The sequence below is a fragment of the Oryx dammah genome, unplaced genomic scaffold (genome assembly GCF_014754425.2).
Source record: "Oryx dammah isolate SB20612 unplaced genomic scaffold, SCBI_Odam_1.1 HiC_scaffold_25, whole genome shotgun sequence".
Lineage (NCBI taxonomy): Eukaryota > Metazoa > Chordata > Mammalia > Artiodactyla > Bovidae > Oryx > Oryx dammah.
In genome coordinates, this window is record NW_024070209.1 from 67,595,042 (window position 1) to 67,618,884 (window position 23,843).

Below are 23,843 nucleotides of genomic sequence, written 5' to 3' on the forward strand. Positions count from 1 at the left end.
ATACTTCTAGTTTGAGCATAAAGCCACAAACAAGAAACTGGCAACTTCCTAAAGGTGGAATCCATGTTGCTATTCCCTATTTCTTTAGCCTGAGGGTAACCATGGAGGCACATGACTAGAGATAGGGAACCTAGGGAAAGATTTGACTATTTCAAAATATTTCTCAAAGACTATCTGTCGCCTTTTGGATACCTACTCTATGCTAGGCCCTATGTTAAGAGCTTTCATATACTTACACCAAAAATGACAAATTACTTTTATCAAACATTCCTATTATATGCTACTAAATTTAGACACTTAAGGCACATACAGGTCCAACTACCCCGGTGATAGCTGAATATCCAGGCTTGAAATTAGGTTGAGGGTAAAAATCTGAGACTCTCCTCCAGGCTACAACACAGAAGAATCACTATATTACTACTATCAGGCCACAGCCTCAAGGCCCCATTCCAGCTTCTGCCTCTCTCCTGGGCTTTCAGAAGGTAACATCACACACACAGACACACACATACACACACACACACACATATCTGAAACACATTTAGTCTGTAAGTAGAAGAAATTCTCCACTAGGGAAGAGTGTAAGGTGAATCAGAGGAAACCCAAAGCGATCATCTCTTCAGCAGAAGAGTCTCTCTCTTTATCTACCTGTCTCTAGTCTTTTCTGAATATGCAGTTATTGAGCAGTTTCTATTATGCTTATCGCTATAGGATATAATCATAAGACATGCCTCCTGCTTCCAAGAATTTTACTCTATTTAGAAAGACAAAATCAACACACAAGAAGCCCGTCAGTCAAAAAGGCAACTCCAATGTATATGTAAAACTGAAGTAGACTGACAGATACAGAAGACAAACTAGTGGTTACCAAAGAGGAGAGGGACAAATTAGGGATTACAGATACAAACTATGTATACAGTAGATAAGCAACAAGGATACATTGCATGGCACAAGGAATTGCAGCCATTATAACAGCTATCTTAAAATGGAGTGTAACTTGCAGGTGTACACCATGCTCTGCACCTGACACTCGATAATATTGTAGATCAACTACACTCCAATAAAGAGGGGAGGAGCAGAAAGATTTCCAGTGCAAGAGTGGTGCAAGTAACACAAACGGAGGAGTAAATGATGTCAGGCAAATGGTACACATAGGTATCTTCGATTTCAAGCACAATCTCCCTTTTGTCCTATTCTTAGTAGAAATGTGTCTCACTTCAAGAAAAATCTGAAATACAAAAATCCAAGACATAAAATTGGGAATCATTCACTAAAAAAAAGCATTTCTTTGCTGTAAAGTTTAAGACAGATAAGATAGTAAATTTTATGTGTTTTTATCACAATTTTTTTTAAAGGCAATGTATATAGCGGTTAAAAATTTCAGCAACACAGTAAGATTTAAAAAAAACACAGAAACAAACCTCCAGAAGTAGTCTGTTTCTGGCCAGTATATAGAGGCCTCTCCTTTTTTCATACAAATACTAATACTAGCATGCCATAAACTCTTATCTTGCTTGCTTTAGTTTTCTCTTAACAATAGACCTTAGAGATTGCTCCATATCTGTGTATGTGTGTGTGTGTGTGTGCACATGTGTGTGAAAAGGTGGGTATATCTTTTTAACTGCTATATAATATGGTGCTATCCACCATATCAACTAGTCCCTTATCAACATACAGTAAGATATTTTTTATCAAAATGTGTTAACGGCTTTGCACACCAATTTTTGCACATTTTCCCCCCAACAAAAATGTTCAGATTTTACCCTTCATAATACTTCCAAGCAACTGTGCTGTGAGCTAAGTCGTGTCCAACGCTGCGATGCTAGGGACTTTAGCCTGCCAGGCTCCTCTGTCCACGGGATTCTCCAGGCAAGAATACTGGAGTGGGTTGCCATGCCCTCCTCCAGGGGATCTTTCCAACCCAGGGATTGAACCCACATCTCTTATGTCTCCTGCATTGGCAATCGGGTTCTTTACTACTAGCGCCACCTGGGAAACCCAACTATGAATGATAACTGACATTTGCTTTAGTTTGAATTTAACAGTGCTTCACTTAGGCTCATCTCTACTAGGCTTTTTGTTGTGGTTGTCACAAGGAATCACCAAAGGTATGACTGATGAAGAAACAGAATACACACACCATCCTCTGAATAATTTGTTCATCCTTCATTCTATAATCACTCTTTATAAATGGTTTGTCAATGATATAGCAGTCCTCCCTTATCTGTGTGGGATACATTCCAAATCTTGGAACCATGGACAATACCATACCCTATATATACTATGTTTTTTCCTATAGCATACACAGCATAGGTATGCTGAACTAAAGGATGATTCACATCCTGGACAGGAAGGAGAAGGATGGCACAAGATTTCATCACATTACTGAGAACAACATGCAATTAAAAACTTATGAATTGTTTATTCCTGGAATTTTCCATGTAATATTCTCAGACCTGAAGTATCTGAAACTGCCAAAAGCAAAACCTCTGATGAGGGGGAACTACTTCTATCCTTTACTGTGTTTAATGCTCAGAAAATTAAAAATACACATACATACATACACATACACATTCATTACTTAAGCAATTTTTTCTAAAAACACCTCCTTCACTTCAGAGTCTGAGTCTGCTATTTGGTGTCTTTTAGAGACAGCACAGACAGAACAACTGAGGGCTCTATAGACTCACAGGGTTTGAATCTCAGTTATTCCAAGTTAATCCACTTCTCAGAGCCTCTGGCTTGTCATCTGTAGACCAAGGGCAATGCCATGTATCTCCCACATAAGGAAAATTGCCATACAGGGTGAAAAGTCCATTCAAGAGGACGAAAGTACTTTCTCTATTGAATTAGAACTGCCCGGGGAAGTCCAGGAATTGCTCAGAGAAGTGGTAAACAAGAAGGAATCTGATCAGTCAGTGAGAGAAAGGCTGCCTCTGGCAGAGGTGACAACACACATGCCAAGGGTAAGAACTGTGTAGAGCCACAAAGCACCAACACAGGCACTGATACGAAGGTGAAAGGCAACTTCATCAGCAAGTCCTTATTGAGTACCTCTACACACTAGGCGCTGAAGACAAAATCATGAGCAAGAAGGTCCCTGTCCTCATGGAGCTTACAGTGTAGTAAGAGAGAAAGAGTAAAAAGCAGTAAGTGGTCTAGTGGAAGCAAACAGGGTGCTATAATAATGTGGTGTTGCTTTACATAGAGAGGCCAAAAAAGACCTCCAAAATGAGGAGGATAATGAGGTGAAGAACAGGGTAAACAGTATTCTAGGCAAAGGCCTGAAGCCAGAGAACTGAAAGCAGGTGATGATGCATGCAGGAGATAAGGGGAAGAGGGACTTGAAATGAGACTTGAAATACAGGGAGGGACCAGATCTTACTAGGCCTTGTAGGCCACAATTTGAGTCAAAATGTGTAAGACTTTGTTCCAACCCGAGACACCTGGACCTGACTGTATAGGTAACACAAAGGCAACACGGGATTTTAAAAGGAGAGACGAGACTGGGTTGTTTCTTAAGGACAGTAGAAGCTTTTTAGAGGATGGCTGCTATAGGGAGTGACAATAGCTTGGAGACCAAAAGCCTACATTAGGGCACAGTCACTGTGTACAGAGAGAGAAGCATCCCAGAGGCAAATCTGAAGTGCAGTTGACAGCCTTCAAAGTCTATGTTCCATCCTGCTTTCTCAGTCCAAAGCCTAAGTCCCCAGTATATTCCAGAGCTACTGACCTGCAGTCTACCGGGTCATTAAGGCCCTCTTACCAGGTAGAGTCTGCATCACTGGGAATGTGTGCCTACCACCAGCAATGAGAAGATGAGGTACACAGAGACAGTTATCCACTGTCCCCACTGGATGACCGGTGACAGTCTAAGTTTCCTGGGACCTCAGGATCCAAGTAAAGAGTTCAAATCCTTTTCCTTCCCCTTTAGGGGAGGGATACGGGGAAGGTGGTCAAGAGAGTCCTCTAAGTCAGGGTTTCCAAATATGGTCTGTAGATGATGACTGGTGTGAGAGTCACCTAGAAGGCCAATCAGAATACAGATTCCTGGTTACCACCCATACCAATTTAAACAGGACAGCAGGAGTAAAGACGAGGAATTTGCCTTTTTTATTCTATACTGGAGTATAGCCAGCTGATTAACAATGTTGTGACAGTTCCAGGTATATAAGAGAGTGACTCAGCCGTACATATACATATGTCCATTCTCCCCGGAATCTGCATTTTAGATAAGTATCCAACTCCTCAACACTTGCCTCCATGGGTAATTCTGATGCATTAAAGCCTCAAAACCGCAGCTCTAGGAATAGGGCTAATGGAGGAAAGCTGACTGGCAATGTCAAAACCAGGGGACTGCATAGAGCCAAGACTCAAGCTAGGCAGGAAATAAACTAAAAAAAGAGTCAGAAGGGCTTATGAAATTTGAAGGCCCCCAAAGCAGAAAACAGAAGGCAGGACATCAGAGCATGGGGATTAGAGAGCAGAGAAATCGAAGACGGGTAGCACTTTTGGGGCAATCACTAACGATGGCCACGATCTCCAGCTGCCTTAGGTTGGGTTTTCCCAGGAAGTACTAGGAGGGGAGTGCAGAGGATTCATCTCACACAGACCAGCTGACTGGGCCTTGGATGTCCAGTATGTGCAGACAATCACTCCATCCAACCATCATAAGGGGGTCAACACCAGTGATCAGTAAGTACTGTTTCTATCCCAGTGATTCCCCTTCAGCATCCACCACGATGCCAGCTATTGGTCAGGCTGTAGAAGAGCACCAGGCTACGTAGAAAAACATATAGAACACCTCTAAAGGGTAATGACTAGCCCTACTCACCAAGATTCCTTACTTGGCACATCAGAGCCCTCTAACATTGCCATAAACTCTAGCACAACTCCAGGTAAGAAACTTTGAAGCCCATTGCCTTCAACCTTCAGATCCTACCATCCATGCACACCCAGCCAGCCTTTCACTACTCCTTACTAGGCCTCACCAAAAGAGTCCCACCCTATATTCTACACTCCCATGTCCCTCCTCAAACTTCAGAGAGAAATTCCACAGATTCAGGTTAGGCAGGAAGTCCTGAACTCCTGAGGCTAGCTCCTATGCTTAATTTGGAGGGAGGAGATAGCCTGAAGAAGTGCTCACCATACCTGAAGGGAGTACCCTCAGCCTACCAGAAGGGAGCACCGAGATTGCTGAAGGCTTCTGTACAGGAAACTTATTAAAAATATGAGCGAGTTGAGCCTAATACATTTAAAAGGAGGGAAGGTAAGCTCCTGGGAGCAGAAATTAAGGCAAGAGCAGGGTGAGGTAAGATAGGATCTCTGGGGATTTGACTTTAAGTAGCATATAAAACACAAAGCAACACAAAATTTAGTTCAAACTTTTATGTGTTAACTACCTGATCCTTCCTATAATCCAACAGCTGGTTTTACACTAAAGAAGTAACAATGCTAGAAGATAATTTTAGTAATTCCAAAGATTACTTATGGCTTTAATCCTGAACTGCTTGCCCTATCCCTTCTTATACTCCACCCATGATCCTGATTCTCTAGGTTTTGCACCTAATGATTCAGCTTCCAACTTCATCCTTGCCTTATCTTATTATCCCTAAGCCTTTTGCTTCTTTCCTTGCTTGCTTAGGATTGCACTCCACTCTCAGCTATTCTACCATCAAACACTCAAATAATCCGCCTATTCAGATCCTCAAATGTGATCCTAGGTACTCATGCCCCTTTCATGGCCAAGGATCGATAGGAGATACCCAAGCAGTGGCGGAGCATTTAAGGAAGCATGTTCTAAGCAGATTAAACAGCCTATGTAAAGTCCCTCCAGCAAGAAAGCTTAACTGAAGAGACCTGGGGATGACCTGGGGAGGTCAAGGTAGAGAGTACACCATGGCAGATGATGCTGGAGAGACCAAGAAGGAGGGTCTTGTAAGACATATGAAGCTGTTTTATCATTCTCTTAACAAGTATTCACTGAGTGCTTACAATGTACCAGGTATTGTCTTGTTTTACTGCTGTAAATAAAACAGACAATATCCCTATTCTCAGAGAATTTACATTCCAATTGGTGGAAACTATAAACAAATATGTGGCTAAACTAGAAAAATATCACTTATTAGCAAGTGCTATGTAAAAAAATAAATAGGTGATGTGCTAGAATATACATATATAAGTGGCTACTTCATAATCATTAGGTGATCAGGGGAAAGCCTCTCTGAGGAGATGACATTTAGAAGTAGGTATCCAGGGACTTCCAAGTGGTCCGGTGGTTAAGACTCTGCACTTTCAATGCAGGGGGGGAGGTTCAATATCTAGTTGAACTAAGATCCTATATGCCACATGGCACAGTCAAAAACAAATTTAAATAATAAAAAAAATAAAAGTAGGTATATCTAAATAAAAAGGAATGAGCCATTCAAAAATCAAGTGAAAAAGCATTCTAAGTGTGGTAAGAGTACATACATGCAAAGGAATCAGATCATGATCATTCTTACATTTTACAAAGTCACTCTGGCTGCAGTGTGGAGAATCGAATCAAGGTAGAGGAGAATAAAATCAAGACTGGAGACAGAAATGAAAGTGGATGGACATGGGTTTGGGTGGACTCCGGGAGTTGGTGATGGACAGGGAGGTCATGGGGTCGCAAAGAGTCAGACATGATTGAGCAACTGAACTGAACTGAACGTTAAGAGGAAGAAAAAGCAGACAATAACAATGATAATAGCTAATACTCACACAGCACATTCTAGATGCCTATCCATTGTTCTAAGCATTTTACATACATTAATTCATTTAAATCCCTGCAAATACTATATTTTATAAATTAGAAAACTAAGGTACAGGACAGCGGCAAGGAAGAAGAAAGCAACTGGATCCAAGAAATACTGGGGAGGACAAGTCCTATGACAGGCTGGCTGTCAGCTGGGAAGCAGAGAGAGGACTTAGAATGACCACTAGGCTTTGGGCCCAGCAACTGCATGGGTAGTGGTGCTGTTTACCACATGACAGGACACTGGAGGAGGAGCAAGAGGGGAAGGGCAGGAGCTGCATTCTGCGGAGTCTTCAAAACGTCCCAGTGAAGCTGTCCGTGTGAACAACTGGACAGTCGGGTCTGGAGAGCGATCTGGGCATCATCCACGTGCAGACGGTAACTGAAGTGGTCAGAGAGGCTGAGACCACCTAGGGGGTGTAAGAAGAAAAGAAAAGGGAAAAAAAAGGCCTAGAATGATGACTTTTAAACCACAAAAAGTTCAATAAAAAATAAAAAATTTTAAACTACATAAGAAAAAAGAAAAACCAAAAAAAGGTTTAAAAAGCACAAAAAGAGTCACTGACAATAGAAAATTAGAACTACCTTAATGTCCCTCAATAGGAAAAAAGGAAAATAAAACATAAAACATCTAGTCTATGAAATACTATACGGTAGCCAAAAAGAATGAGACCTATCTTCAGGCACCAATATGGAATACTGTCAAGGCACATTACTGAATCAAAGAAAGAAATACGTGAATGATGCATAAAATGTGACCCCATTTGTGTACATAAATAAAACACAAAAATAGCACTTTAAATTTTTTCTGGGTTCATACATATGTATGAAAACACAAAGTCTGGGAGGTACATTCTAAACTTAACAGGTTGCCTCTGGAGAAGGAAATGGCAACCCACTCCAGTACTCTTGCCTAGAAAATTCCATGGATGGAGGGGCCTGGTGGGCTACAGTCCATGGGGTCGCAAAGAGTCAGACACAACTGAGCAACTTCGCTCTGGGAATACAGAAATAATTGAAATAGGAGAGCAGGAGTATTTAAAACACCTATAATGTTTTGAAATTAACAGTTTTTAATTTATTCATATTTTAATTCACAACAGGAAAAGGTCCTCCAAAACTGGAAATTCATACTTGTGTAAATTGTGGAAGATTTTAAACGTAGTGTGATTTCAACAAGTTTTAAATTTTAGTCACATTTTATTCTGATGAGAATTTTTATCAAGATGTTGAGCTTTTGTTTTTTGAATCTAGTTTGTCATAACATATAGTACATAATCATAGTATTTATTTTCTAACACTACTGTGAGTTTGTAGACTTAAATTTACTGCTAAGAGAACAATTATTTGTAAAATAATATTAAAGCCAGTATTAGCTGTCTATTTCAGACACTACTTGCAGAGATCTATGTTACATTTTTTAAAGAATCACCCTCACGATTGAAAGTAAATGTACTCTTTGTTTTGGTGCAGCTATTAGTGTTCTAATAAGCATGAGGTTATATTAAGGTGGTGGCAGCAGGAGGATAATTTTGATTCCACTGGGAAACTTAGGTTTTCATAAACTTATTGGGAAAATAGTTTTCCTTGTACTGCTGGAGTTTCTTTTTGGTATAGTATCTTTCTAAAAGAAAAGCGTAAAGGAGAAATTGAAGCCTGTACCTTTCCTCAACTGACCAGCATTGTATTCATGAATACTGTGTATCTTCCAATGAACAGTGTGGAAGCTGTTCATTTTTCAATCTGAAGTAAAAATACTTTCAAAAACTTTTTTAAAAACCTACATGTTTTTATTTTTTATTTTTTTTTAATATTCTTGGTTATTCACATGTTCTGTTCAGTATCAGTTGAATATGCATTTTTATAATAAGTATGAAAGTGAAGTGAAGATGAAGTCGCTCAGTCGTGTCCAACTCTTCTCGACCCTGTGGACTGTAGCCTACCAGGCTCCTCCATCCATGGGATTCTCCAGGCAAGAATACTGGAGTGGGCTGCCATTTGATTTTTTAGACTATATTATTATATTGTCTATAAAATTAAAGATCAGTTTTTTTAAAAAATAATGGGAACTCCTGGACCTTCTCAATTTTGCTATGAACCTAAAACTGTTCTAAAAAAATAACTCAGTTTTGAAATGCTGGAAAAGAGGGAGCCTACAAAGTACGAATTTACTTCAAATACTAAACTTTCTGTTTCTTCTACCCTCGACTGGCCTTGATGTTTAAATCTTCCGGCTTGCCATCTCTCCATGTCTGAGAAGTTAACACCAAACCCCCTAATTCCATGCTCTAGCCCGAATCCTTGGCCCCAGAGCAAGTCTGGCCACAGATCCCCTAGACTGGGCCAGAACCCCTGGAGGAGGATGAAATGCCTAAGTCCTAAACAAATATAAGAGAATGAGTGTGAAGGTGCCAGCTTCAAAGACTGGAATCAGGTGGCCTTGCTGGCCAGCAGCAATCTCAAAAGGGAAAAAGTACTTGAAGATCTGGAAGCAGCTCTGCAGTGCTGTGGGATGAGGCTGGAGGACAGTCAGACAAAATCAGGGGATGCAGTGTGGGACAAGCTGAAGAGATCATCAGCCCCACTCATGAAGACATTAAGCCAAGTGCGACAATGTGGTGGAAACCACATTCACAGCAAAAGGAAGAGGGCAAGCTGCGTTCTATGAAGGGGCTGGGGCATGGTGAAAGGTTGTCTAGGCATATCTAGAGGAGTCACTGCAGATCAAAGCAGCAATTCCAGGAGGCACAGTGTGAAAGTTTAGAAAATTTCTGGAACAGCAGAAAGAGACCAGGGACTTGGCTACTTTCTGAAAAGAAAGAAGGTTCTAAAAATGAGGAGCAAGGACACTGAAATAAAGCCTTTCCTTTGTCAATAAACCAAAGGCAGAGAAATCATGACAGATCTCTGGTGATTGTGCTCTTAACTTCCTGAGGATGAAAGACAATATATTTGGTCTACATGTTTTCCTGGCTACCCAAAGAGATGACACTGCCTAGGTCTTACCCAATAGCTGACTCACCGTCAATTAGTCTCTATCACAGCCTGCTGTGCCTCACGCACCACATAGTCACATACCGGACAGCTCTGAAAAGAAAACAATCTGGTGTGATCTGTCAAAGTCCTCTCGGTACCTGACCTCACCCTCTGGGGTAGGTTTCATTTCAAAAATGAAAGGGACTGAAGGGCTGGGGAAATCCAAAGATCAACAGAGCCCAAGAACAGGTGGTTCCCAGCAGAAAAGGGTCCCATGCTGGAATTCAAAACAGAAACCAGACCACTGATAAGGCAGTTAATGATGTCTGTCTCCAGGCCTTCAGATGCCATTTATAGATTTCCCAGTATTTACAACAGAGAATGACCATGATAATCCTACTGCTGACAACTAAAAATATAATTCTCCAAATATTCAAAAAACTTCTTGGCTTTATTAAATTTTAGAGCTTTGGGGTATCTCCAATAGATGGGGTATTGGGGGGATTTCTTAATTCTGCAGTCATTCACATGGGCCACATTTTAATAGTAACGAATTCTATCACCCCCTGTTCTGTCTTCATCTTCTCCTGAACCCTTGGAAAAACTCTTGTCCCACTAAAAAATCACCAATCAGTTCATGATGGCTCTCTCACTATAGCAATAGTTAATACAATGAAAGTGTACCTCATTAAAAGAGTCAGTTTCTTTTCTTGAGATTCATTTTAACTACCTGAGTGACCCTTAGGTAAGTCACTTAACCTTTCTGGGCTCAGTTTCTTCATCTACAAAGTAAGGGGGTTGGAAACGGACACAAAGAAAGCAATAAAACTTCCCTTAACTGAGAAAAAACTTAGGTTTTTAAGTTTAAAAGGTTCATTAAGTGGCAAGCAGAGTTTCTTTTTTTAAATATCATATCTAAATCTATCATGATAAAACACTAAGCATGAAGAAAAAACTTAACAAACTTTCAAAGACAAGTGGCTATTACTTACAAAGGGAAAAGAATCCTGTTGACACTGGACTTTTAATCTGAGTCACTAGAAATTAGACAATAGAAAGCTATATGCTTTGTAGTGTAGTGTTTAGTTACTCAGTCTCATCCAACCCTTTGCGACCCATTGTACTGTAGCCCACCATGCTCCTTTGCACATGGAATGTTCCAGGCAAGAATACTGTAGTGGCTTGCCACTTCCTACTCCAGGGCATATTCCTGACCCAAAAGTCGAACCCACGTCTCTTGCATCTCCTGCACTGGCAGGCAGATTCCCTACCACTGCACCATCTGGGAAGCCACACTTCGTAGAGACTAGGACTACTATTCAAGAATCTTAAACCTAGCTGACAGCATTCATACATGAAGATACAAGATACACACACACAAAGTAAATAAATAAATGGACCCTGAAAGTAGCATCTAAGCTCCTTTTCTTAAAAAAAACAAAAAAACAAAAAACACTCAAAGTGTCCTAGTCAAATTAATATTTAAGGAACTTCTTCCCTGGCGGTCCAGAGGTTAAGACTCTGTGCTTCCACTACAGAGGGCACAGATTTGATCCCTGATACAGGAATGCTGCGGAGCACAGCCATCCCCTCTCCAATTAATATTTAAAATTGAATCAAAGCTGAGAAAGACAAAGAATACGTGAGACATGTTTCTCCTCCCCCCAAGAAAAACCATTTAATGAAATTTAGGTGACTTCAGACAGTGTTTCCAAGTACAAACAGAAACTGTCCTATACACAACCCTCCCTGACAGTCGGGTTTGCGAGTTGCTCATCACCTAGTGGCCTGACGAAGTAAATGCAGTTTCATCAAGTGCCCGGATAAACTTCCCGACATTTTGTGATCTCTGGCAGTATATACGGGGGCTACAGCCTGATGGCCTAGAGATTCTGAACAGAGAACTGCAAACCTGCCAGACTCGCAGCAAATTGAACAGATTCAGTTCACTATCCATTCGTTCTCCAAGAATGTGGGAACGGCCCACATTTTGTGCTAACTAATCACAAGAAGTGCAAGGCTGCACTTGCAAACGGTGAGATAGATTGCTTTTGGGCTGACCAATCTGAACTGCAAGCTTAGATGCTATGAGAAAACTGCAAATATTCCTTATAAATAGGAAGAGTGTCTTCAAACATTCTCACAATTGGATATGGAAGATACAGGCTATAACCGATGAGAACAGATCGCAATTAGATTTCAATTCAAAATAAGAAATAATTTTCTACCAAAAAGAGCTACTCAACAATATAATGGAAGAAACCATAAACAAAATGAAAAGATAATCTACAGAATGGGAGAAAATATTTGCAAGTAACACACTTGACAAGGGCTTTATGGGCAAAATACAAACAGCTCACACAACTCAATAACAAAAACTCAAACAACCCAATCAAAAAATGGGCAGCCCTAAACAGACATTTGTCCAAAGAAAACATACAGATGGCCAATAGGCACATGAAAAGATGTTCAACACTGCTAATTATTGGAGAAATACTCTTTGCGACCCCATGGACTATACAGTCCATGGAATTCTCCAGGCCAGGATACTAGAGTGAGTAGCCTTTCCCTTCTCCAGGGGATCTTCCCAACCCAGGGATCAAACCCATGTCTCCCACATTGCAGGTGGATTCTTTACCAGCTGAGCCACAAAGGAAGCCCAAATATTAGGGAAATACAAATCAAAACCACAATGAAGGGACTTCCCTGGTGGTCCAGTGGTTAAGAATCTGCCTTGCTATGCAGGAGACACCAGTTCAATCCCTGGTTGGAGAACTAAAATCCCACATGCCCCAGAGAAACTAAGTCTGTGTGCTGCAACTAGAAAGCCTGTGAGCCCCAACTACTGAGCCCACACACCACAACCAGAAGAGTCCACACACCACACCAAACGATCCCACATGACACAACAAAGATCATGTGTGCCGCAACTACGACCCAGGGCGGCCAAATAAATAAATACTTCTATTTTAAAACTACGATGAAGAATTACCTCACATGGGTCAGAATGTGCCATCACTACAAAGGTCTACAAACAACAAATGCTGGAGAGGGTATGGAGAAAAGGGAAACTTCCTACACTGTGAATGGGAATGTAAATTGGTGCGGCCACAATGGAAACAATTGGAGGTTCCTTAAAAAACTATACAGAGTTGCCATATTTTTCAGCAATCCTACTAGTGGACATATACTCAGAGAAAACTCTAATTCAAAAGTATACAGGCAACTGAGTTCCAGCTGAAGGGAATAAGGTTAAGTAAGAAGGTCCCTATACCATAGTTCATACAAAGCAGACAGCCTGCAAATTCACCTGTGGTAAAGCACTAAGGAAGCAACTGGCTACAAAAGCCTCTCACAAAGAGTACGCCCTCTATTGCAAGGGTGAAGAAATCTCATCATTACAGGCCTGGTACTGCAGCACTTCATGAAATTAGAATTATCAGAAGTCCACTGAATTCCCGATTCACAAACTTTCCTTCCAGTGTGGGAAGTTGCTCGGGACTTCAAAACAGATTTGCACTTCTAGAGTGCAGCTATTGGTCCTTCGAAAGAGGCAAGTGAAATCCATCTGTGGTCAGCTGTTCTGAAGACACCAACCTGTGTGTTATCCATGCCAAACGTGCAACAATTATGCCAAGTGACATCCAGCTAGCACGCCACATACATGGAAAACATGCTTAAGAATCCACTCTGATGGGAAATATTTCATTCTTTAAAAATATTTTTTTCTCTTCTTCCTATTATTGGAAATTCTGAACATTATTTTTTTTTTCCCCCCATGGGGTCAAAACATACCTAAGTATATGTTTGCAAGTGGAAAAATAGAGTACAGAAATCAGGTATTGGCAGTTTTTCCATTTTCATTTGTGTGTGAATTTTTAATATAAATGCAGGGACATAAAGGCATTAATGCAAGTCAAAATGTTTCAGTGAACAAGTTTCAGCAGTTCAACTTTATAACAATTATAAATAAACCTGTTAAATTTCTCTGGACAATGAAAAAAAAAAGATACAGGCACCTCAATGTTCACAGCAGTACTCTTTACAATAGCCAAGACATGGAAACAACCTAAATGGCCATCAACAGATGCATATATGTAAGCAATATATATACACAATGAAATATTACTCAGTCATTAAAAATAATGAAATAATGCCATCTGCAACAACATGGATGGACCTGGAGACTATCGTACTAAGTGAAGTCAGAAAGAAAAAGACAAATACCACATGATATCACTTACATGTGGAATCTAAAATAGATACCAATGAATTTATTCACAAAACAAGAACAGACTCACAGACACAGAAAACAAACTTATAGTTACCGAAAGAGAAAACGGGTACAGGAGGGATAAATAAAGAGTTTGGGACTAGCAGACACAAACCACCATATATAAAACAAATAAACAAAGTGGTCCTACTGTATAGCATAGGACGTACTCAATATCCTATAAAAACTAATGGAAATTAAAAATATACACACACACACACACATATATATATATAATTAGATTCCTTGAGAAGTGATGAGCTTCCCAGCAACAGAACTATTCAAAAATAATTTAAATGATCGTATCTGTCAGGGGACTACAGAAAGCAATCCTGTAACTGAATGGCAGACTGGAGACAATGAGACTGACTATATTACCTCAAAGGCCCTTTCCAATGTCAAGAGTCTATCATTCTAAATAAAGCAAACAAATAAAACAAAAACCACTAATAAACAACTAAGAATTTTTCCTTTGCATTTTTTTTCAAGCTCCGACCGACCAAGAAGCCAGTTCAATTTCGTGGATGTGGTACCACTTTTCACTTAAGTAAAAGTGGACAAATTATTTAACTCTATTTACTTCACTCTTATTGTCTATAAATTTAGAACCCAAATAATAGTACCCATCTCCTAAGATTACTAAGAAGACTAAATAATACCATACTTTATAAAGCATTTAAAACAATGCCTAACGTAGAAACTGTATGAAACTAGCAGCTAGCTGTGGGGAGTGGGGGTGGGGGGTGGAAAGTGAAACCTAAATGTGCTGCTTGTTTTAGTTATCTGCTCCCCACTCTCAACCGAAGAATTCCTGCCTGTTGCTGGCCAGAGGCTAGGTTCCCTTGGCAACCAGCCTCAAAAAGGGAGCTCCGATCTACCTTCCTCAGAAAGGCAGCTCATTTTTTGCCCTGAAATCTAGCATCTCCATTTGCACAAAGCAAACTCCCTCAAATCTCACAAATACCAATGTGCCAAATCAAGGAGCTGAGCAAGTATTACCCTCCTCACTTCATATGACCAATCACAGAACATCAGAGCTAGAAGGACTATCTCAGAGACCATCCAGAGAGACTCCTTTGTTTAATAAATGCGGACAACAGGCTGAGAAAAGTCAAGTTCTAGATGTGGCAAGCTGACAACAGAGTCAAGACAAGATCCCAGGTCTCTTTATTCTTAGTCTAGTAGTTAAAATTGCCCCATTTTTCAGTAGGACTGGCCCTACTAAGTCCCGCACTACTGATCCATACTACGTACTTTAAACAGGTAAAAGAGGAATAGAAGCAGTAGAGTGTAGAGGTTGTGAGCAGGGGCTCCGGAGCCAGAACGCTTATTCAAATCCCAGCTCTACCACTTACTGTGTGACTTTAAGCAAGTTTCCTAATCTCTCTGTTTCTATAAAATACGGATAAGGGTTATAGCAAAGATTAGATAAGGCTATTTTAACAGTAAGAATCCACCTGCCAATGAAGGGGACACAGGTTCAATTCCTGGTACAGAAAGATCACACATGCCATGGAGCAACTAAGCCCAGGAGCCACAACTACTGAGCCTGTGTGCCACAACTACTAAAGCCCGCACGCCTAGAGCCTGTGCTCCGAAACAAGAGAAGCCACCACAACGAGAAGCCCTCACACCCTAACCAAGAGGAGGCCCTGCTTGCTCCAGCTACAGAAGGCCCACACAAAGCAGCAGAGATGTAGTACAGCCAAAAATAGGTAAACATTATTTTTTAAAGTTGTCTGTTTTTAAAAATGAAAATATATTGAAGTCTTTGTTTTTAAAAATAAAATCTTCACTATTCTCATTAGAAAAGAAACATATGCTTATTAAGTTTTTCAAAATAAAGCACAGATATACAGTATTTACTTTTTAAAACAATTGTTCCCTAGGTCCTTCCCCTTTCTACTTTCCTGTCCTCAAAACTAGTATATTATTTAGTCACTTAATCCTCACAAGAAATAAGATTAGTGTCATTTATCATTATCTCCATTTGACAGGCAGAGAAACTGAGGTTCAGAGAGGTTCACAACCACATAGCTAGTGTCTGGCCAGGGCCTCTGGAGAAGAATTTTCAGACATGCAGGAAGGTAAAGATAGTAAACTCCTTCTCTAATCCTGAGAGGAAGTGGTTACGATAAAAGGTTCCTAGAAGGTACCTAAAAAGAACCAAGACTGATTAATAGGATTTTTAAGAAGCTCTTGCTCTAACAAGGCAAGATCAAAGACACATTGTAACCCCAAAAGCCAGTCATGCAGTGAGGTATAATCAATCCTACCCTCCCCAAAACAGTGCAAATTATTGATAAGCCTAACAAAGCAGGCTCTGAAGATAACCATATCACTGCACACCCATTCTTACCACCCCAATTCTAAAATGATATATCATTTTATCCTGCTAGAAAGCACAGTTCAAAATAAGTATTTTTTAGAGTGAGCAATTTGAGGCAGCAACAATGTCTTGTTCATACAGATCTTCCCCTCATTATCTGGTACACAACCTTCTACTAATATTTATTCAATACATTTCTGTTTAAAAATGAATAAATTTATTCATTCACCTGCTATGTGCTAGCTACTGTTCTAGAAGGTAGGAATACAGCAAAGAACAAAAAAAGTGGGTGAAATTTACATTCTGATCATGGGTGGCAAATATTAAACTATAGAAGAGAGTTCCTAAAACAGTGCCTGGCACCCAGTGGGGAGCATTCAAAATATCTAAATAATGAATGCATGAACAGTATATCAAACAGAAATAAGTTTCTAAGGAGGAAAACAAAGCAGGAAAAGAAACAAGAAAGGCAGAGAACAGACATGGTTTTTACTATAGATAAGATGGCCAAGGAAAGCTTCACAGATTAGGTGACAGTTGAGCAGGAACCTGAAGGAGGCAAGGGAGGAGGCCATATGACATCTGGAAGAAATGTTCCAGAAAAAGAAACTACCATGGCCCCACGCCTTAGCATGCTGGAGCAACTGCAAAGAGACCAGTGTGGCCAGAGCACAAGGGGAGAGTGGTAGAAGACGAAGTCAGAGCAGCTGGGAGAGGTGATACTGAAGATCCCACGCAGCCATGTAGATCACTTTAAGGACTTTAGCGTTTATTCTGGGTGGGACTCAGTGGACAGTATTCAGCAGAGGAGTGGCATGATTTGATATACACTTAACAAAATTACTCTGGTCACTGTTAAGATTAGACTGGGGGACCGAGAGCAAAAGGAGGACGACTATATTCCAACAGTAACAGGGAAGGGGGTGAGAAGTGTTCAAACTCTGGATGTATTTTAAGGTAAAGCTCATAGGACCTGTTGGTGGATTGGATGATGAAAGAAAGAGAAAAAACAGAGTCAAGAGGGACGTCCCTCGTGGTCCAGTAGTTAAGACACCATGCTTCCACTGCAGGGGTATGGGTTCAATCCCTGGTTGGAGAACTAAGATCCTGCATGCCGTGTGACACAGCTCCCCAAAAAAGGGGGGGAAGAAAGAATAGAGTCAAGGAAGAGTCCTCTATAAAACTGAAACTGAGGTGAGGAGAAACTGACATAGGTACAGGTTTGAGAGGAGAAGTTCCAGGGTTAATGTTTTGAATATGCTAAGTTCAAGAAGGACTTCCCTGGTGGCTCAGACGGTAAAGTGTCTGGCTACAATGCGGGAGACCCGGGTTCAATCCCTGGGTTGGGAAGATCCCCTGGAGGAGGGAATGGCTGTCACTTCAGTACTCTTACCTGAAGAATTCCATGGACAGAGGAGCCTGGTGGGCTACAGTCCATGGGGTGGCAAAGAGTCGGACACGACTGAGTGACTTCACTTCAAGTTCAAGAAGCTATTATCCTGTAGGCAGCTGACATTAGACTCTTTGAGTTCACAGGAAGACATTCAAGCTAGTAATATATACTTTATAATTCTCAAGGTATAAATGGTATTTAAATTCCTAAAAGAGAGAACCTAGGAAATGAGTGTACACAGAGGAGGGATCCAAGGAGTGATCTGAGTACTCCATCATTGGAGGCTGATGAGATGAGAAGAAATCAGCCCAAAAGTGTGTGAATGTGTGTGTGGTGTGGGGGGTGGGAGGGCGGTGTTGCATAGGAATTTGAGAAGAAGGGGCTAGAGAGGTAAAAAGAGAACCAAGGGAGTGGCATCCTAAAAGCAAAATGAAACTAGTGAGGAAGGAGGGTCAAATACTGCTGAGAGATTAAGAGAACTGAGAAATGACCACGGACATATGTACTATATTCTAAGCATTCTTCTCTAAACCACACAACACGTTTTGGTTTTTTTTTTCCTTTTAGTCTATGTTAAATCCCAGTATTGTGCAATGAATTCACATAAGGTTTCTATTTAATGCAGCTTTATCCACGTCTCAAAAAACTCTTATATGCTCTTAGTATGGACACCACACACTTTACACAGTGAATAATGGTGAATAAATGTTTTATCTGGTTGAAGTAACTGTCTCTCTGAAACAATGTCCTTAACCAAGTCTTGCTTGTGCTCAGTAGGTGTTATAAGACAAATGAGCTACTCAAACAAATTTCTTTTGTTCTGCTATAAGTAGCAATTATTCCTGAACTCATTTCTCTATTTTCTATCCCAAACATCCTAAGCAGCTAAACAAAGACCCTAAATGTCCACACACTCCCCTTTAAAAACAAAAGAAAACAGAAATCCAAAAGTTGGATGAGACAGGGATATGCTGTCCATTGCAGCTGCTTTCTTTTACTGTACAAAGGGTTAATCATTATTTGCTAATTCAAAAGCTCTGCTTTACCTACATTTTGTCCTTAAAATCTCTAGATAGGAAATGTGACTTCTAGTGTCTTCATCTTAAAACTGTCTTCATTCTTAAAAATAAGAATTTTTAACTGTGCTCTAGTGAACATAGACAAGTCTCAATATCTACATTTCTGAAACGGCAGAACAATAATCACCACAAACTGAATCATGCAAATATCTTTCATGTCTCCGTGAAATGGTTACACTTCCGAATGGACTGAGCTCTATGCCTCTGGGCTCTTGCTCCGTCTGCCTGGAATACCATTCCCTGCCCTTCACTATGCAATTTACCAACTTGGGACTCAGAGTGAATGACAACTTCTCCAAGCTGCCTTCCCAGATTCCCTCTCCAAGGCTTGAATCAAGGGCCTCCTCTGAACCCATAACACCATAGCTTGGTAAGCACCAAAGCTTACTCATATCCCAATACTTTAAGACATTACACCGTGAATCTGTTTACTCATCTGTCTACCTCTTCAAACCATAAACATCCTGAGGGCAGGGACAATATCTCATTCATTTTTATAGCCTCAGTGTTTGGGACATATCAAGCAATCAGTAAGTATCTGCCTAATGAAAGAACAAGAAATTTTACCTCAAATAGGTTACATGATTTTGTAGCACGTTTCCTTAGTAACCCAGGTGAACTGAGGCTAATGTTAAAATTACTGGCACCTATACGGTGCAGCAGTCCCATTCCTGAGCATATATCAGGACAAAAGTGTGATCTGAAGAGACACATACATCCCTAACTTCTCAGCAGTGCTATTCACAATAGCCAAAACATGGAATCAACCTAAATGTCCATTGACAACTGAATGGATAAAGAACAGGTGGTACACATATACAATGGAATATTACTCAGCCATAAAGCAGAATGAAATAATGCCATTTGCAACAACATGGATGGACGTAAGAGGTTATCATACAAGTGAAGCAAGTCAGAAGGAGAAACACAAACACAATCTGATATCACTTACATGTGGAATTTAAAATATGAAAAAAATAAACCTATCTACAAAACAGAAACAGACTCACAGGCACAGAAGACAGACTCGTGGTTGTCAAGAGGGAGGCAGGGTAGGCGAGAGATGAATTAAAGAGTCTGGGGTTCGCAGATGCAAACTATTATATACAGAATGGATAAACAAGGTCCTACTATATAGCCCAGGGAACTGTATTCAATACCTTGTGATAAGCCATAATAGAAAAGAAAAAAATAAAAAAAGAATATACATATATATATATAACAGTTTCTTACTGACACAGCATTGTAAATCAACTGTATTTCAATAAAATAATATAAAATATAAAATTACCAGCATCTAATCACATTCCCAACTGATAGCAGCAACAAAGTAACTTCCCCTACCTGACACTGGAAATAGAGAATAAGAAAAGATCAACTCAGGAAGAGTTAAAATAGCTGCTCTTCCTTGATTTGTCCCACACCAGAGGAGAGGTTAACAGACCTCTGGATCGCTCTTCTCACCTCCTTTCCACTGATTCTGTATCCTTCTCTTCTCTCTGCCCTTTCTTTTCTCTTTCTCCTACCTTTTTTTCCTTCCTCATATTCTACACTTTGAATTTGCATTCGTTCTCATTTCCCCTTTAACTTTTCTCTGCACTCTGTTCTCCAGGCTATATTTCGGTTAGAGTGACCCTGGGGAATCCGTGGGCAATGTTTTGTCCAATTGGAAGAACTTAGGCCAATTCTGGTCACTTCTGTAAATCTGCACACCAACAGATTTCTCCTATTTCTGAGGAAACCAAGCACTGATTCCCTAACACCAATGGAGGATTACTGGCATATGAGGTCAAATTGTTACTACCCACAGTGGGTAAGACAAGTTTCTAAACTGGACTGTATAGTATCCTGAAAAGTAACGGGAAAGGCCTTCTTAATTTACAGTAATTTTAAATAAAAGAGAAACGGAAAGCTAAATATGAAGGAGAAAGAGAAAAAGAAGCCATGTTTTGGGGGAAAATGCTGTGTGTTGACAGGGCAAATATTAAAAGCTACAGAATAGTTGCTGGGCCAGAAAGGTTGGGGAGAGGGGGAAAAAAAAGTGGTCCCTGCCCCAAGAGAACTTAAGTCTTATTCCCACCACTTCCCAAATCCACAAATGTAAACATTAGAGAACCAGAGAGAGGAGAGCCTCTTGAACCAAAAGTGTCAGGAACCTAACATCAACAAATTGGATGTTCTGGGACAGAAAAATAATGACTGGATAAAAAACATTTTGAATTTAAGACAAAGTTATCCCACCTGTTAAAAGTCAGTGACACAGTATGAGAAGCCAAGAAAAGGAACAATCCACAATTAGGAGTCAAGATCCCCAGCTCAGGTCCTAACAAGCTGTGTAACCTTGGGCAAGTCGCTTGACTACTCTGATCCAAAGATGGGTCTTTCACTGGCAAAAGTGACTGTGATGATTAAATAACACTTTGAAAAGTTTTATATAACGTATCTATGTGAGGTCAAAGGAAGTAAAAATTCTACGTTTCAGTTTCCAAAGCGAAAGCCTGACTCACCTTCCCAACCTTGTTAAACCCTTTAACGCATCTGGAAGAGTCATGTGAGGCTCCAGGGGTGGGGTGGTGACTAGTCAGTTACTCTGTATCTCAGTGGCTTCATCTGTAAAATGGGAGGTGTGGAATTCACTCACATATCCACAAGATAGTGCAGGTCTGAGGAAGGAAGTGGAGAATTTACTGTACATGAGTAAAACATTTACACAACCCTCCCTCCCAGGAATAAATAACCCAGATCATTTGGACAGAATTAGAAGGGGCCTAAGAGAGCATTTACTCTCCTGTTTTACAGATGGGAAAACTGAGGCTCAGATAAATGAACTTGATTGTAGAAGTCTAAAAGCTAGCCAGTGGCAGAGCTCGAGCTAGGGGCCAGAGCCACCAATTCCCATGTCCAGTGCCCTCTTTGCCTGATCTCAGGGTCACGTAAAACACCTGAGGCCCTTACAACACATTACCAACAGCAAGACACACTACAATTTCATCAACAGCGAAATGTGGGCTACCCAAGGGAAGGGCTATAAGACTCTGAAGAGGTCGGTGCTGAGAGCTGGGAAAGGGAAGGCTTTGTTGGGAAGGTAAGTAAAGTCCCAGACATATTCAGACATAAAGAGATTAAAGAAATACATCTGGAAGAAAATGTTTATGACTTTCCTGGTGGCTCAGATGGTAAAGCGTCTGCCTACAATGCAGGAGACCTGGGTTCAATCCCTGAGTCGCAAAGATCTCCTGGAGAAGAAAATGGCAACCAACTCCAGTATTCTTGCCTGGAAAATCCCATGGACGGAGGAACCTGGTAGGCTACAGTCCATGGGGTCACAAAGAGTCGGACATGACTGAGCAACTTCACTTCACTACACAGACTTGGGAAGAAAGACCCAGTGGATAAAATTTTCTTTAGGGAAAAAAAACAGGTGGCAGAGGACCAGAATGCTTTGAATCACGTTAGTTCTTTTTTTTTTTTAGGATAATTCTTGATTACAATTACTTTGTAAATTGTAATTTACTCCTTTTGTTGTCCCCTAAGTTTTAACAAGGTTTTCATCTCTTTAGTTTGACATGCATCTCCTTCTTTTATAAGCAGAGAACAAAAATTACCAGAGTAGTATGAGTGAGTAGGTTTTGCAAATATTTTCATTTCTTCATATTAATGTGTGTATATGTTTCAGTTATTATGTAAAACATATTTTTCATAGTGGTTTGCTTTTTAAAAAATGTAAGAACCACTGAAATAACAAAAGTTCAAATAGTGCCCGGCACACAGTAAGCACTTAGTGCTATAACTGTCATTGTTACTGTTATGTGCCTACCTATTAAAGTTGTCTGTGGGACTATCTAGGGTAATGTGAAGGCCCTTTGGAGAGCCTAATACACAAGATCAGTGTAAGTGAAAAGAAGTAAAAAGCCCTTCTCTCCACCAATACAACACAGCCCTATTTAGGCACATATTTGTTGCTTGGCCCACAAGTTGTTACAATGAACTGAAAAGTCCACAGACCGCAATGTATCTAACACTGTCACCCTCAGTCAGTATCTGTGAAGAAATGGAGGCCTGGCGCCAGAGTTAAGTTTATTTATTTTCACCTGGGTGGAGGTTGGGGTGGGGAAGGGGGAAGTCATGCCCATGTGTAGCTGAAGGAAGCAAATGAGTCATACAGAGAAACTGCTCCCACAGATGCTCCCACAGAGCCAGGTAAGTTCAAATGTGCCACAGACCAGGCCGGACTGACAGATACTTGAGCCTTCATGCAGGGCTGAATCACTTCCTTCTCTCTAGCCTCATCCAGACACATTAAAAAAAAAAGGGCATCTGAGCCCCTTACAGGCATAGCTCACACCAAGAAAAACTGGGAATTCCCAAACAGATACAAACAGGGCATGACTATGCATCAAGAAGTTACCTGAGGGGTTCCTTTAAATGACAAGCTCACCTAAACGTCCAAATAGTATTTAAACTCTAAAACCCTGACTTAGAAAAAAATTTGAAAATGTGCTCACCAATAAGTTTATCAGAAGGTCTGGAATCCATCCTGGATACTGTGTGACCTTCAATTAGTCACTTCATCTCTCTGGGCCTAAATGAATTCATCTGTTTAAAAAAAAGAGAGAACACGTACTTCAGAGAATCATCGTAAAAATTAAAAACAGTATGCAGTAAAATGGTTAGCCGAGGACCTAGCGCTGGTAAATGCGCAAGAAATGGCCTTCCCTTCTAGTCTACAAGTTAACAGTTGAGGCAAACTGAGGTTCACGGGCCAAGCTGGCCTACGAAAAAGGTCATTGGTATCCTAGACGCTTCATGGAAATTGCTTTTAAAAAAGGAATTTTATAATACCATTTATTTCTCTGTCCGGCACAACAGCCTATCTTATAAGTCTAGGAAAGCAGTAATTTCTCATCTCATTCCTTAGTGATTGCTACATGTTTTGGTACTGTGCCCCCACTTATCCATTCATTATTAAACATAACGAGTTAGGGACTGGAGAGGATGCCTACTTTCTACAATTA

At 40.5% G+C, this 23,843-nt stretch overlaps 1 long non-coding RNA gene across 9 annotated transcripts in view; it reads right to left on the bottom strand.

The window, feature by feature from the left end:
- Positions 1–23,843, bottom strand: part of LOC120851389 — a 57,435-nt gene that overhangs the window by 32,898 nt on the left and 694 nt on the right. For 3 of the 9 annotated variants that reach the window (XR_005718309.1, XR_005718308.1, XR_005718304.1), the window contains exons 2-5: positions 23,334–23,424; positions 21,336–21,491; positions 9,801–9,865; positions 7,008–7,188 (exon numbers count right to left, since the gene is read on the bottom strand). This is a non-coding gene — a long non-coding RNA (uncharacterized LOC120851389). The remainder of the gene's footprint in view (positions 1–7,007; positions 7,189–9,800; positions 9,866–21,335; positions 21,492–23,333; positions 23,425–23,843) is intronic. The other 6 variants (XR_005718310.1, XR_005718307.1, XR_005718305.1 and 3 more) reach the window with 2 other exon arrangements.